Raw genomic sequence first — 15,611 nt, forward strand, 5'->3', positions numbered from 1 at the left:
TTAACCACATTTTCCTTTACTTACACCACTTTCTTTCCACTGTCTGAACAACCTATCTAGACTTTCATTTCAACACCTTTGATCTATTTGTTCCTTTTGCTGAAACATCATCCTCATGGAATACTAAATAATTCCTCCCAAGTGGTGCTTCCATGGAGAAGTGTTATCTTCCATGTGCCTCTGCGATTTTAAAAATTCTCAATCGGAAAATTTGGAGAAAATGAGATAAAACAAAAAACAAAAACAGAAAAAAAACCCTCCTGTGACAAATATTCAGCCTAAGCATGTTGCTACAAAAGTAGGAAATACTGACTTGTGAGGTTGAAGGTTAATGTCAACATTTCCTGGAACAGGATAAGGCCATATAGGAGAAAAACAGTGGCATAATTGAGTCATTCTTTCTAGCAGTTTTTGTCATGATAAGATTTTATGTTGAGGGAGTTTTTTTCTCTGCTCATGGTTATTCATTCATGATCTATTTCATGAATAGAGAACCATTCTATATATTAATGAGTAGAAAATCATTTCAAAGATTTCTGCACAAACACATCTCTGTGACTTTCCTGTTAATTTTTATTGTCAACATGACATAACCTGGAATCACTAACCTTAACTGAAGAGTTGCCTGAAACAGATTTTTCTGTAGGCATTTTCTTTATTAATGATTGATGCTCATCCCACTGTGGGTGGTATTATACTCAGGAATGTGGTTCTGTGTTTTATAAGAATTTGCATTGGCCAGTGAAGCAGGTAAGACAATTGCAGATCTTCACCTCTCTCTGTGTTCCTCCAAGTCCAATCCCCCAAGTTTATCCTCAGCTCAGTGGCAAACTTCCTGCCTTAGTTAGCATTTCCATTGCTATGAAGAGATGTCATGACCAAGGCAACTCTTATAAAGGACAACATTTAACAGAGGTTGGCTTATAGTTTCAGAAATTCAGTCCATTATCATCAAGGCAGGAAGCATAACAGCATCCAGGCAGATATGGTGCTGAAGAAGGAGCTGAGAGTTCTCCATCTTGATCTGAAGTCAGCAAAGAAAAAGAATGACTCATGAGCAGCTAGGAGGGTCTCAAAGACCATCCCACAGTGATATACTTCCTTCAACAAGGCCACACCTACTCCAACAAGGCCACACCTCCTAATAGTGCTACTCCCTGGGCCAAAGATATTTAAACACTCTGGGCCCAAATTTGTTCAAACCATTACTTTACAAGTTTACCTTTTCCTCTCATCCCCATCTCCAGTAGATCACACAGATATTCCCTTCCAAACATCCTTCCCATTACTCATTACTTTATTCTAGCCCCGAACTCTTGTAAGCACTCTTTGTGAAATGGTAGGCCACTCAGGTCTGGGGAAGAAGGGAGCACAACTGCTGATCTTCACCTTTTCTTACTCTTCTCCAAATCAATCCAATCCCCCTGTCTCATCTCCAGCTCTGTAGCAGACCACATGTTGCAGCATCCCCCTCCAATTCCTGCAAGCAGATCTTCTCCTCCAACCCACCTCCCCACACATACTGTTATCCCAGACCCTAAGTGAAGCAGGCTTTCTCTGGGAACCTGTGAGGCAAGCCCATCAGAGAAGCAAGTAGGTTGGCCAGCTTCAGATCTTTACTCTTCCTCTGCTCTCTATTCCCCAGTCTCATACTCAGCTCTGTAGCAGACTACTTGTGCAGTTTCTCCTCACTTTCTGCCTCCATCTCCAGGGAAGTAAGCAGATCCCAATGTCAAATTAACTTACAAAAATCAGTAGTGCTACTATATATAAATGATAAACTGACTGAGAACAAAATCAGGGAAGCAACACCTTTCACAAAAGCCTCAAATAATAGAAAATATATGGAATAACTCTAACCAAGCAAATAAGAGACACATATGACAAAAATCAGTGACAGTGAGTGACTATGAGCAAAATACAATGATCTATATGTACACAGAACATAATAAAATGCATTATTTTGTGCAGTAATAAAATACAAGGTTTTTTTCTGTGATCCATGAATTTATCTGGTATGTTAGGTTTGATAATATATAAAATTGTGCTTATTTTACTCAAGCCTGTTATAAAACAAAACTGCACACAAGACACTCTAGTGTATTGCATAATAATTACTCATGATGATTCTAAAATAAGGTGCATTTGCAAAGGTAGAAATCACATTTAGACATAAATTTCTGACAACTATAGGACAGTAAGGTAGCCTAAATAAATCAAACATTTTTCAAGACCAGGCATTTCCAGGAGGTGGCAGTATAAGGCAGGCCTGAATTTAAGGAGACATGGAAATTGGAATCTTTATTACATGAGATTTTTAAAACAGAACCATGCCATTGACTAAAACCTGTATAAAAATAATATGCACTGGTATGATAATATCATATAGGTAACAATATGAACTTTTTCCAGACCTGACCACATAGCATCTAAAGGAGATAGTAAGATTAAATACACCTTGAACATTTTGCTCTGAATCATTCCAAGAACTCAACGTTGCATGCTTGCCAGCCAGTAAGGTGATTTAGATTTTCAAAGCCAAGCTCTAAAACACTGTTACATGTGAGCAAACAGACTTGCAGTGACTCTTTGAGTACATTTGCTTTTACTGTCTAGCATGATTTAGGTATTTTGTCCTATACACTTATATGTATAAATACTTTTCTTTAATCACTTACTGTTATTCAGGTTTTGGAGATGATGGCATTACAGTGAAGTGCAAGATTGCTAGCTTTCAATATTTATGCAAAATACAAAATCATATTCAATGCATTTTAAAGTTTTCTTCATAATTTTATACCTCTACTCTTGATATCTTTGTCTTTGCTTGATACTTGACTACTAAAAGTTATTTTTATTTAAGAATGTGTAATAGAGATGGTAAAGGATTGTGTTTCAGTGTTAAAGGAAACCTATCCTGTTCAAACCTTGCCCACAAAGACATTGCGAGTTTCTATCTTTCTGGGGTTTACCTTTGTCTGACCTTGGCTCCTTGCTTTCTGCTGTATTGGGGACAATGGCAGGTGAGAAGTCGGGTGATTGACATATGTGAAGAAGCAAATGCAAACTGCCCACACTGGGATTGTTCTTTGTCAACACACATAGTTGGCTGTAAATGCAGTATTTCTATTAACACCATATGTTAGACAATTAATTGTATCTATTGGATCAAAGTCTTAGTTTCTTCTTACCTACTGTGGAAGCTAGTGAGCAGAATCACTGTATTTAGTGAGTCCCATATACAGAAAGATGAAACCATCTTTCCTTCACCAACTTCATTTTTTAAAAAACAATGTCCTGACCTTCAAAAATGGCTTACTTTCACCCACTTCAGCAAAGACTAGCTTGTAAACCAAGACATTGGGTCATTACTATATATAATGATAGCTACACTTCACAAATAGAGCACAATCATTTATCTAATCAACCCACTCTCTCCTTGCTGGCAAATCAAAACATGATCAGAAGTTTGTTTGGCAAGTTCAGACAAAGTAGAATGATCTGTGTGATTTGGCTGACTAGCAATCTCAAAAGCTGTGTCTACACTTCGCCAGATCACAAAATGCAAATGAGCTACCCATGATTCTTTATTCAGTAACACACTCCATGAAATGAGGATAACAATAAGTGCCTACTACTGCACTAGATTTTTGTTGAGATAAGTTTTTTTTTTCTTAACTACTGCAAAGTACTCACAATGTCTGGCATGTACCAAATGCTTTAATATATAATCTATCACTATTTATTATCTAATATATGAGTACCATTCAAGAAACAAAAATAACCTAAGTTTATCTCTTCAAAACTCAAATTGTCAGTTATAGACCTCTTTTTAGTCTATCTCATCAGCTTCTGTAAAGGAATTTTAATCCAGCAACATGACTGCTCTGATCACATCCAAAGCCTTCTAGGTCTGTGTGATTTGGCTGAAATGCAGATACATCATTACCACACAAATTTAATCTCTCTGGTTGTAATCCTTTAACACACACTGTTCTAAACCTGATAAACAGCTTCGGTGAAGTAGCTGGATATAAAATTAACTCAAACAAGTCAATGGTCTTTCTCTACACAAAGAATAAACAGGCTGAGAAAGAAATTAGGGAAACAACACCCTTCTCAATAGTCACANATNATATAAAATANCTTGGNGTGANTCTAACTAANGAAGTGAAAGNTCTGTATNATAANAACTTCAAGTCTCTGAAGAAAGAAATTAAAGATGGTCTCAGAAGATGGAAAGATCTCCCATGCTCATGGATTGGCAGGATCATTATAGTAAAAATGGCTATCTTGCCAAAAGCAATCAACAGATTCAGTGCAATCCCCATTAAAATTTCAACTCAATTCTTCAAAGAATTAGAAAGAGCAATCTGCAAATTCATCTGGTATAACAGAAAACTAGGATAGCAAAAACTCTTCTCAGGGATAAAAGAATCTCTGGTGGAATCACCATGCCTCTGCTTGTGGACGTTGTACATCGTGGTGCGGAGCCTAGTGCGCACCACGATGTACAACGTCCACAAGCAGATGGGGGACTTTTGGGATAGCATTGGAAATGTAAATGAGAAAAATACCTAATAAAAAATATTTAAAAACACACACACACACTGTTAATCCCAAACAATAATATATAACCTGAGGGAAAGACAAAGCGAAGAATCTGAGAAAAGTTCGACAGAATGAGTCAGAGATAGAATATGCCCAACTCTCAGGAGAAAAGCTATGTAAGTGCAGTGCAGGTAGGGAGTTCAGTTTGTCAATGAGTTCGCAAAAAGTCAGTTGGAAGTTAATGTAGTGCATTGCAGTGGAGTTGAGTTGACTTCCTTCATGAGTTCACACAGTTCAGTGCAGGTAGGAAACAGTTGAAGCCAAAGACTAAAAAGCCAGAAAATTAGGACAAATTGACATTTGATGCCAAGCAGAGCAATTCAGTAGAAAGCTGAGAGAAGCCAGATTGAATGAATTAGCTTGGAGAGGAGTTTGAAACAGAACAGCTGAGTTGAACCAGCTAGTCTGAGTTCAGAAAGAAATATAAAGAGTAAGCCTATTCAGCAGTAAGCCTTGGAGACAGCAATTACATCAGGCAACAGTAACATCAGGCAAACAAAAGTTAAATTTACAGGTTCCCTGGGTTTAATAGCTACCTGTCAATGCATAAAGAGTCTCCACTGCTGATAACATTTCTGATATATATATATATAGTATATAATTATTATATAATTTATATATAATATATTCAGTTTTATACATGTATCAGTATATATGTATACAAAATACATACACATATGCATGTATGTACTATGCATGTATATGATGACCTCTTTGACACTGTCACCTAGAGTAATGTTTCCCTAATTTCACGATATAAAACATATGTGAACCAGAAGGTTGGGGGATGAAGCTATGTACACTCCAGGTGTCAGCCTGATCACCTGTAGATTCTAGCTGCCTCAGAAAAAGTTAACGGGTTCAGCATCTGTCTATAAAACTTTTAGGTCAGACAAAATGTTGACCTGATTGTCTCACATACATGTCCGACATGTAGTGACTATATATATATATATATATATATATATATATACATATATGTATAAAACCTCAGCCCACATACCTTATCTTGCCAGGTATCCAATGAAGAATTGGAAGCATTTTCCAGATTTGTCCTTTTTTAAGTCTCCTAGTTATTTAATTTTGCCAATTTTATCTACCCAATCATTCTTCTCTGTATTCCCTTTCCTCCATAAATCTCACCCCTGGATTAACCATTACCTCTGCTATAATTGCTTCTTAACTGATTGTCTTGCCTCACTTACCCTCCTCCAAAAAAATCTATCTTTTATATAGCTTTAATACAAAATGCAAATATCACCTCATTATTATTCTACTTTAACCACTTCAGGGGCCCATACTTTAGAGCTGTGGCTCTTCAATATTTTTCTTGGCCTCTAATGCAAGAAAGCATAAATTCTTCACAAAAAAAATCCTTTAAAAATAAAATATCCAGGATGGTCCTAAGGACTAGAAGTTTGAAACTCCTTTGAAGTATTGTACTTCAAACTTGTCCAGTTCTGAAGCCTGAATAATATATACTTATTTTAATATAGAAATTGTATTTTAAATTATTTATACCATGAAGTCCAAATTGCTATCTCAGAAAGATGCACTGTGTTTGTATTGCATCTTGGCATACTTATGTCTCAAAACACCAGAATATGAATACACTAATCTTCATAGTGGGACTGCCAGAGCTTTCATTATCTGGCCCCTGCTTATCTACTCATCCTACTCTTCTTTAAGATCTGTACATATGTCTCATGTGTTCAGATCCTATGTACTACTCCTTTACCATGTATCAAGTAGGTTAAGTGTTTCTTCCCTATATTGCTACAGAGTATGGTCTTAAGTAGATTGATCTTAATGCTTAACCCACTACATTGTCATTTCTCTTTTATATTTTATTTTCCTTAGTAAATATATGATCTCTTTAAAAACATGGCTACAGGGGAAAACTTCCTGAAGAGAACAGCAATGGCTCAGGGTCTATTGACAAATAAGATCTCATAAAATTGCAAAGCTTCTGTAAGGCAAAGGACACTGTCAATAGGGCAAAATGGCAACCTAGAGACTGGGAAAAATTTTTATCACCCTACATCCAATAGAGAGCTAATATCCGATATATACAAAGAACTCAAGAAGTTAGACTCAAGAGAACCAAATGACCCTATTAAAAATGGGGTGCAAAACTAAACTAAGAATTCGCAACTGAGGAATTGAATGATTGTAGCATCAGAAGCTGAGGATGCTGCATGACCTTAACAGAAAATCTGGTGTTTAATTGGCTCTGGGCCTTTTTCAGTGTCTTGGCCATAGAAAACAGCTTGAATGACCTGCTGACTTCCTGGTGTAGATTGTCCCTAATGTCACTTGGCTTAGATTTCCCATCAACCTTGTCCTCTAGACTGCTGCTGAATTCAAGCTGACTATGCTGCTTCAGGGCTGATGCAGGACCAGCAGGAGAGGTAGCCCATGCCCTTAGGCTATAGAAGCCTGAGTCATTCTCTCTCAGAATTTGCTCAGAGAAAATGAAAGCTTTCTCAGGTCAGCCCAGCTGCATATAGAGCACTACCACCCTCAGAAGCCTTTTTAAAAAGAGGCTGGAACTCTGATTCCATCTGATGTTGGTTTGGCTTCATGGATTTACCTGAAAACTCCTTGAATGTGTCCTGAACCCAGGGACACATGAGGCTCCTGAGCAAGCAACCCCTCCCTGGTGACTTAACACAAGGACCACAGAGATACAGTGTAGTCATCGTTCCTTATTCTTTCTCACACTGATTTGTTCTTGAACTTCAAAAACTGTTTCTTCTGAATCTGATTATGGGATTGTGGTGCCAGGCAGAACAGATCACCTGCTGAGATGGTTCTTGCTCTGCCTATCAGGCCTCATCTTAGAAATGTAACCTTTCCCTGGAGACCTCAGAAGGAGAGCAAGTTGAGTGTCTACTGGATCCTTTTGTTCACTTCTCCAGCACCCACTGCCCCAGCAATAACAGAAACTGGGAGAAAGCCTTGCCTGGTGATTTTTCTAGATGGAACTCTGTATAATCTATGGAACTCTAGACCTTGAGGATGGTGAAAGAGCCCTCTTCCTCACTGCTCAATCCTCACCTACCAATGCCAGTGTTAGTGTTGAAATGAATACAGTATGAAGTATTGTATACAGGGGTGGTTTGGCAACTTTAGCTGGTAAGAATAAGCCATCAACATTATAGTGTGCCTGACAGATTTTAAATATTCTTTGTCACTTGGAAATCCCCAGTAACAGGGGTCCCTGGTGTGTCTCTGTTCTAGAAAGAATTGGTAGGATCCCTCAGTGTAGCATCGCTAAGTAGCAGAAGGAAAACTTAAGCCAATGAACACAAAGGGGATGAAAGAGAGGTTGTGAGTAGTGGCGTGAACCATTTGGAATCTGGTGAAGTGAATGACCCAGGTATGTACCAGCAAAGTCATCCCAGGACATGCAAGAACACAGTTGTGGTGGTATGTGCCCTTTGTGAACATTACAGGACTATTCATCTGCCAGCAGCTGAGCCAAGACAGCCAACTTGGGCATTATGGGTCATTTATCTACAGGCTCACCATTTATCCCATGGCCAAGGCAGATTTCCCTTCTGTGTTTGCTGTGTCCTCAGCCTCCTACTTTCTACCACCCCCATGAACAAGGACAGTAAGAAAATGGGAACATGTAAGACAACATACCTTGACCAGCCACTGATTTTCACTGTTGTGAAAATGATTTGATTTAGAATTAAATGGTTTTACATTACCAAAAGGAGGAGGAGGAGAATGGGAGGAGGAGGAGGAGGAGAAAAAAGAATACCAAAGTGTGGATGTTTTAGTCATACTTAGATGGTGGAACAAAATAATCACAGGAGGTAGAGGGTGGGAGGAACTTGGGAGGAAGAAGGGAGGAGAAGAAAAGGGGGGCTGGATCAGGTGTGGGAGGAGACAGGGGAGATGTACAGAGGGTCAGAAAATTGAACAGAGGTGTGTACCAATGGTGGATGGGGAAGTGGGGGTAGCCACCAGGAAGTACCAGATTCCAGAAAAGCAAGAGGCTCCCAGGACCCAGTGGGGATGACATTACTTGAAATACCCAAACAAAGGGTAGAGAGAACCCATAGAAACCATATCCAGAGGTTAGGCACTGCCCCCAGTTCAGGGATGGCGCTACCCATCCTTCTCAATATTTTAACTCAGAATTGCTCCAGTCTAAATGAAATACAGGGACAAAGAGTGGAGCAGAGACTGAAGGAAAGGCCATCCAGAGACTGCCCCACCTGGGGATCCTTCCCATATGCAGACACCAAAACCTGTCACTATTGCTGATGCCAAGAAGTGCTTGCTGACAGGAGCCTGATATGGATGCCTCCTGAGAGGCTCTGCCAGAACCTTACCAATACAGATGTGGATGCTTGCAGCCAACCATTAAACTGAGCATGGGGACTTCAATGAAGGAATTAGATGAAGGAATGAAGGAACTGAAGGGGTTTGTAATCACATAGGAAGAACAAAAATATCAACCAAGCAGAACCCCCAGAGCTCCCAGGGACTAAACCATCAACCAAAGAGTACACATGGAGGGACCCATGACTCCAGCTGCATATGTAGCTTGTAGGGCATCAATGGGAAGGGAGGTTGTTGGTCCTGTGAAGGCTTGATGCCCCAGTGTAGGTGAATGCCAGGGCAGGGAGGTGGGAGTGAGTAGGTAGATGGGGGAGCACCCTCATCAAGGAAGGGGGAGGGGTTGGGATAGGGGGTTTCCAGAGGAGAAACCGGGAAAGGGGATAACATTTGAAATTAAATAAAGTAACCAATGAAAAATTTAAAAAACAACTGCTGTGCAGATATAACATACCAGTTGTCATTTGGAATGTTAAAATTGTAACCAACTTTAATACTTCCATTTTAAAGCTATCTGCTTAGCAAATTTCTTATACTGATATCATCGATTTATAATCAGGTTGGCTTTAGAAACCAGTTGGATCTCTTTGATCTATTCAAATTTATTCCTTGGTTTAGTTTTTTGAGCAAAGCTTCTTGATTCCCTTCCTGCGGCTCACAAATAATCCCCTTTTGGTTATATTCTGATTTTAAAACGACAACAACAACAATAAATGCACTGAATTAGAGTTGATAGAATAAAACTATATTGAAGGGTAAGTTTACTAAAGTGGCTTGTAAACTCTGGTCTGACTATTCCAAAAATGGCTGTCTCTCAAATAAGGCCAAGGATCCAGGTGATGTTTAGTCCACAAGGCTGATGTCTCACTTGATCTTTCAGTATACTCTGGAATCCTGAAGACACAGATTCTTCAGTGCCTCCCCAACAGGACAGATGAAATTGCTGGTGAGAGTGAGGGCAGGCAGGCAAATAGTAGCAGGTTTTTTCCCCCCATAACCATTCATGTGGGCTGACATCAGAGGGTGTGGGCCAGTTTAATGTTGTGTCTTCCCACCTCAAATGATTCAGTCAAGAAAATCCCAGTCAATGGCACAGTCAGCTTCTTGGGTTAGTTGCTTTCAGATGGAGTCAAGTTGACATCCAAGATTAGCCATCACAGTCATTTATTTTGTGGTCTTTAAATAATTTGAAATATAAACATGTGTTCTATAATGAGAAGAAAAAATGAATAGGACCTATGAAATTGAACACACATACACGTGCGCACACACAGATACAAATGTAATAAATTTTATGAAAAAGAAGGAATAAGTAAAGGTGTATCATAGGACAAGCATACATAAATTTAAGAATATCAGATCAAAATAATTCTGTCAGTGAGTGGACTGGTTCCTGGGACACTGAATATCTTCTCATAATTTACTTGAAAATAATTTGTGAAACAGGTTTCTGTATACATGTCAACTTGTAAAGAGATTTTTCTATTGAAATAGTAAATTGGTGTAATACATGTGACTGCATGTTAGACTAAGACTGCATTCCTATACCTGCATATATAAATAAGAGATGAAGTTCTTGATGAGTTTAAACTTTGCTACTGATACAAAATGTTGTTGGAGTATCTTTTATTTATTTGCCCTTTGGTTAAAACTACAGGATGTCCTTTTATTGTTTTGTTTTGTTTTTCTGAAACAGGGTTTTTCTCAGTAGATGCATCTTATCCCCTGAAGCTGAAATTACATGCAGTTGTGAGCCATCTGATGTTGGTGCTAAGAACTGAAGTTAGATCCTCTATTAGAACAGGATGTATAGAGATTCACAATGTACAATAACCACACTTAAGGATAAATTCTGTGCCCAGTAGTAGGTGGCCAACGTAAACTCAGTGCTATTTTTATTTTTTTTTTCTAATACAGATTTCTTGGAAGGTTTTCTGTCTTTCTAGTCTTTGCTTGTATATTACAGTTTTCAAGTTTGTGGTTTCTTGAGTTCTCTGTGTGTATGTAGGTTCCTTTGGCTTATTATTATTATTATTATTATTATTATTATTATTATTATTATTATTGTGTGCTCTTTTGTTTGCCTGTTTTCCTAAATAAAAACAAAATTTGGTAGGGGGTTGTTAGGATGAGAAGGATCTGGAAACAGATGAGTGAGGGAAGGTAATCTTTCATCCGAATATATCATGTGAAGTATAATGATTTTTAACATAAATAAATAAATAAATAAATAAATAAATAAATAAATAAATAAATAAGTGAAAACTTTAAAATGCTGATAGTGAAGGGGCCAAGTTCTTCCTTAATATGACAAATATTTGCAAAATCCTAACAGAAATATATTTCCAGTAATTTGGAAGATTAAACTATTTAATAATAGTAGCCAAACACAAGGTATAATTTGTCTCTCATTTGCTGAGCTTCAGTTGAAGGAGAAAAGGAATAAGTAAGGAGGTGCCCATACTATGGCTCCCAACAAAGCAGACTGCCCTGCCTGCAAATCCACAGGTGATAAAGCACCCAGGAAATAGCTGGCTACAAAAAGCTGCTCACAAAAGTGCACCCTCTCCTGGAGGGGTGAAGAAACTTCATTGTTACAGGCCTGGTACTATGGTAGTCTGTGAAATCAGACACTATCTTAAGTCCACTGAACTTCTGATTCCCAGGGTTCCCTTTCAACATCTGGTTCAAGAAATTGCTCAGGACTTCAAAACAGATCTATGCTTCCTGTGAAGGAAGACAGAAATTCAGCCCTTAATTTTCTTTCTGTTACCTGTATCATTTACAAATATTCTTCCTAAATTTCTTTCTATCTTAATGAAAAAGTTTTTCATTTCTGACCTGGCTCATTAAAAGCCAAAAATAAAATAAAATAAAAAGAGCAGGATGTATTAACTGCTAAGTCATCTCTTCAGCCTCTGCTTTACATTTCTGAATCCTAATTGCTCTCAACTGTAATTTATATGAAAGGTATTTCAAAAATGAATCTTTACCATGGTCTATAATTGAAAGTAAATGCACTAATTTTTAATAAATAAATACTATTTATTTAAGTCTGTTTTAACAGCTGAGTAATACTCCATTGTGTAAATGTACATTTTCTTTATCTATTCTTCCCTTGAGGGACATCTAGGTTGTTTCCAGTTTCTGGCTATTATGAATAAAGCTGCTATGAACATAGTTGAGCAAGTAAGTGTCCTTGTGGTAGGATGTGTTGCAGTCCTTCGAGCCAGCGGTGACAGGAACGCCATGGACACCAAGTCAGGTTCACACAACAGCTTCTTTACTTGTTCTCCTTTTTGCAGCTTTTCTTACAACAACTCCCCTTACAACAGCTTCTCTTACTACTACTAGCTTCTACCTAGGGTAAGAGCTAAACCACAAAACTCCTGTAAATTCCATGAGTTTGTAAGCTCTTCTATTGCTGTTGTTATTGATATTCATCATTAGTCTGTGACAATCTGATAGGATGTAGGGATTTATTTCAATTTTCTTTTACCCATTGAAACTCATTTTGCATAAGGTATGTGCTCTATTTTGTAGAAAGTTACATGATGCTGGAGCCACTGTTGCCAATCTCAGACTATGCCACTGTGTGCCAGACTATGCCCATTGTACACTAGCACCCCCAAAAGTTCAAAGTTCGGGATGGCAACCTTCACGGAGCAGCTCATTGTGAATCTTCCTAAAGAAGAATAGGCCCTTCCAGAATTAGATTTACAGTTGCTGAAGTTGGTGCTGTTGGCATGGCTTGTGCTGTTGGCATGGCTTGTGTCATTGACATCTAATGAAGGGTATGACAGATGGCATGCGCTTGTTGGTATGATGAAAGACTTATCAACTGAAGGGAGAGATGATGGATCTACAGCATGCCAGCCTTTTCATTAGAACAGCAAAAATTATCTCTGTCAGAGACTATAGTGTGACTGCAAACTCTAAGCTGGCTGTCAGAAAGAGGGAGAGAGCTGACTCAATTTGGTCAGTAAAATGGTATCATCATCAAGTTCACAATTCCCAATGTTATGAAGTACAGTTGAAACTGCAAGCTACTGATTGTTTCAAACACAGTGGATATCTTGACTTACATGGCTTAGAAAATAATGTGGTTTTTAAAAAAAAAAAAACTGAGTTAATGGAAGTGGCTGTATTCTGGATTCAGCTTGGTTACATTATCTGGTGGGAGAAAGGCTTGGGAATTCAACCACTAAGCTGTCGTGGATGGGTCCTAAGGGAGCACAGAGACTCCAGTGTGATCACAGGAAGTGGCATTAATGTTGCCAGCAACTCCCTGAAGAATCTTAACCTAAAACTGAGCACTGACACAGACAAGGACTCATGGAAAGAGGTTCACAAGCAGGTAGTTGACAGTGCCTATGATACGATCAAACTGAAATGTTATACATCCTGGGCCACTCGCCTCTCTGTTACAGATTTGGTGGAAAGCATAATGAAGTATCTTAGGCAGGTGCATCCCATTTCCACCATGATTAAGGATCTCTATGGAATCAATGATGATGTCTTCCTCAGTGTCCCTTGTCTCTTGGGACAAAATGGAATCTCAGGTATTGTGAAGATGACTCTTGACTCTTGAAGAGGAGGCCAAATTGAATTACTTTTCTGCCTAGCTAATTTTATCTAATTTGATAGTCTCTAGATTCATCTAATGTTATGGGTAGTAAGATTGTTAAAGGCAGAATAAGGTGTTAATCACTGTGTACACATATAATTTCTTAAACTGTTCACCCATTGACATGTTTAGACTGTTTTTATATCTTTTTTAACTTTTACTAATATATTTTATTTATTTTTAAATTTTTTATTAGATATTTTCTTCTTTTACATTTCAAATGCAATCCCCTTTCCTAGTTTCCTTTCCAAAAGTCCCCTATATCCTCTCCCGGACCTTGCTTCCCAACCCACCCACTCCTGCTTCCTAGCCCTGGAATTCCCCTGTACTGGGGCACATAATCTTTGCAAGACCAAGGGCCTCTCCCATTGATGGCCAACTAGGCCATCCTCTGCTACATATGCAACTAGAGACACAAGCTTTGGGTCTATTGTGAATTATCATGCAATGAACATGGAAGTTGAGTTATCACATTGAGGTAACAGCTTTTCTTTGCAATACCTATACAGAATAAAACTTGCCGGATCTTATGGTAATTCTGGTACTGAGTTTTTAAGAACCACATTTTTCCCCACAATTGTTGCATTAATTTGCAACATTACTAATACTGTATAATGATTTATTACACATTGTCAGTAATAATCTTTCATCTTTTGATTATAGTCATTTCAACAGATGTGAGTGAATATCTTAATATGGTTTTATTTGCATTTTGTAGAGTTCCTTTTTATATGCCTTTATCATTTGTATGTCTGCTTAGGAACAGTGTCTATTCGGGTCTTTCATCCCTATTTAACAGGTTTGGACTTCTTGCTTTGTTCTTTTTGCTATTGAGTTTTAAAACTTCCTTATGTATTTTGAATACTAACCATTTGCTGGATGTATAATTTAAAAATACTTTATTCTATTTTACCTTCTTGGTTCCTTGCTATTCTGTGCAAAACCCTTTTGATTTGATATAATCTGGCTTGTCTATTTTTGCTTTTATTACCTATGCTTTTAGTGTTATACCCAAGAAATCATTGTTAATACCAATTTCTATATTTTCTTCTTAGAGTTTCATTTCTTCAAGGTCTTATACTAAAGCTTTAATTAATTTTGTAGCTCTTTGAAAATTATATAAAAGGTCCTATTTTATTTGTTTTTGCATTTCCCCAAGACTTACAAGATGAAACTATCTTTTAGCCATTTTGTATTTTAACACATTTTTTTCAAAGACTGTTAAGCATAAATAAATTAATTCTAAGTTTTTTATTCCATTCATTAGTCTGTGTCTCATTAATAAACTTTAATCATATTTCATTATTTTGTCTTATATTACAGTTTGAAATCAGAAAATGTGATACCAGCACCTTTATCTTTCTTTCTCAAGATTGACTTTACGACTCTAAGTCTTTTGTTGCTCTATTTTTATTCTTGGGATTATTTTGTTTGGATTTTGTGAAGAATTTCACTGTGTTTTTGGTTATGACTATGTTAAACTTACTGATAGTTTAGATAGTATATTAGTTATATGTCTTCTTGCTGTGTCCAGATATAAGGCAAAAGGGAGTTTATGAGAGAAAAAAATTACATTTTACATTTCAAAAAATATTGTATCATGAAGGTGAAGGCATGGTAGCATGTTTGGAAAACCAGAATCACAATGTATCAGTAGTCAGAATGAAGAGAGAGAGCAGGAACTGAGGTCAAGCTATAAAATTCAACACTCTCCATCAGTGCCCATTAATCTAGTTAAGTACCACATCCTATAGGTTTCACAGACTTTCAAAATAATATCACAATCTGTGGATGGAGTGTTTGGACACCTGAGCCTAATGGAGATTTTACAATCAAAATAGATAAGTTAGAGAATATCTATTCTTGTGATCAATTTAAATGATATATCTTTGCATTTATGTCACTCCAACTTCTCTCAGACTTCATGTAATATGTCTGTCTATATGTACATCTTTATGTAGTAGTACTCTATACTAGAAATAACAGGTCAATAATTTTGAATTTTAGTTGATGTCCT

At 37.5% G+C, this 15,611-nt stretch overlaps 1 pseudogene; it reads left to right on the forward strand.

Moving 5' to 3' along the window:
* The first annotated feature begins 12,615 nt into the window (after window positions 1-12,615).
* On the forward strand, window positions 12,616-13,558 carry LOC110286347 (annotated as a pseudogene).
* The last annotated feature ends 2,053 nt before the right edge of the window (window positions 13,559-15,611 follow it).

Source organism: Mus caroli, chromosome X, assembly GCF_900094665.2.
Source record: "Mus caroli chromosome X, CAROLI_EIJ_v1.1, whole genome shotgun sequence".
In the NCBI taxonomy this organism is placed as follows: Eukaryota; Metazoa; Chordata; class Mammalia; order Rodentia; family Muridae; genus Mus; species Mus caroli.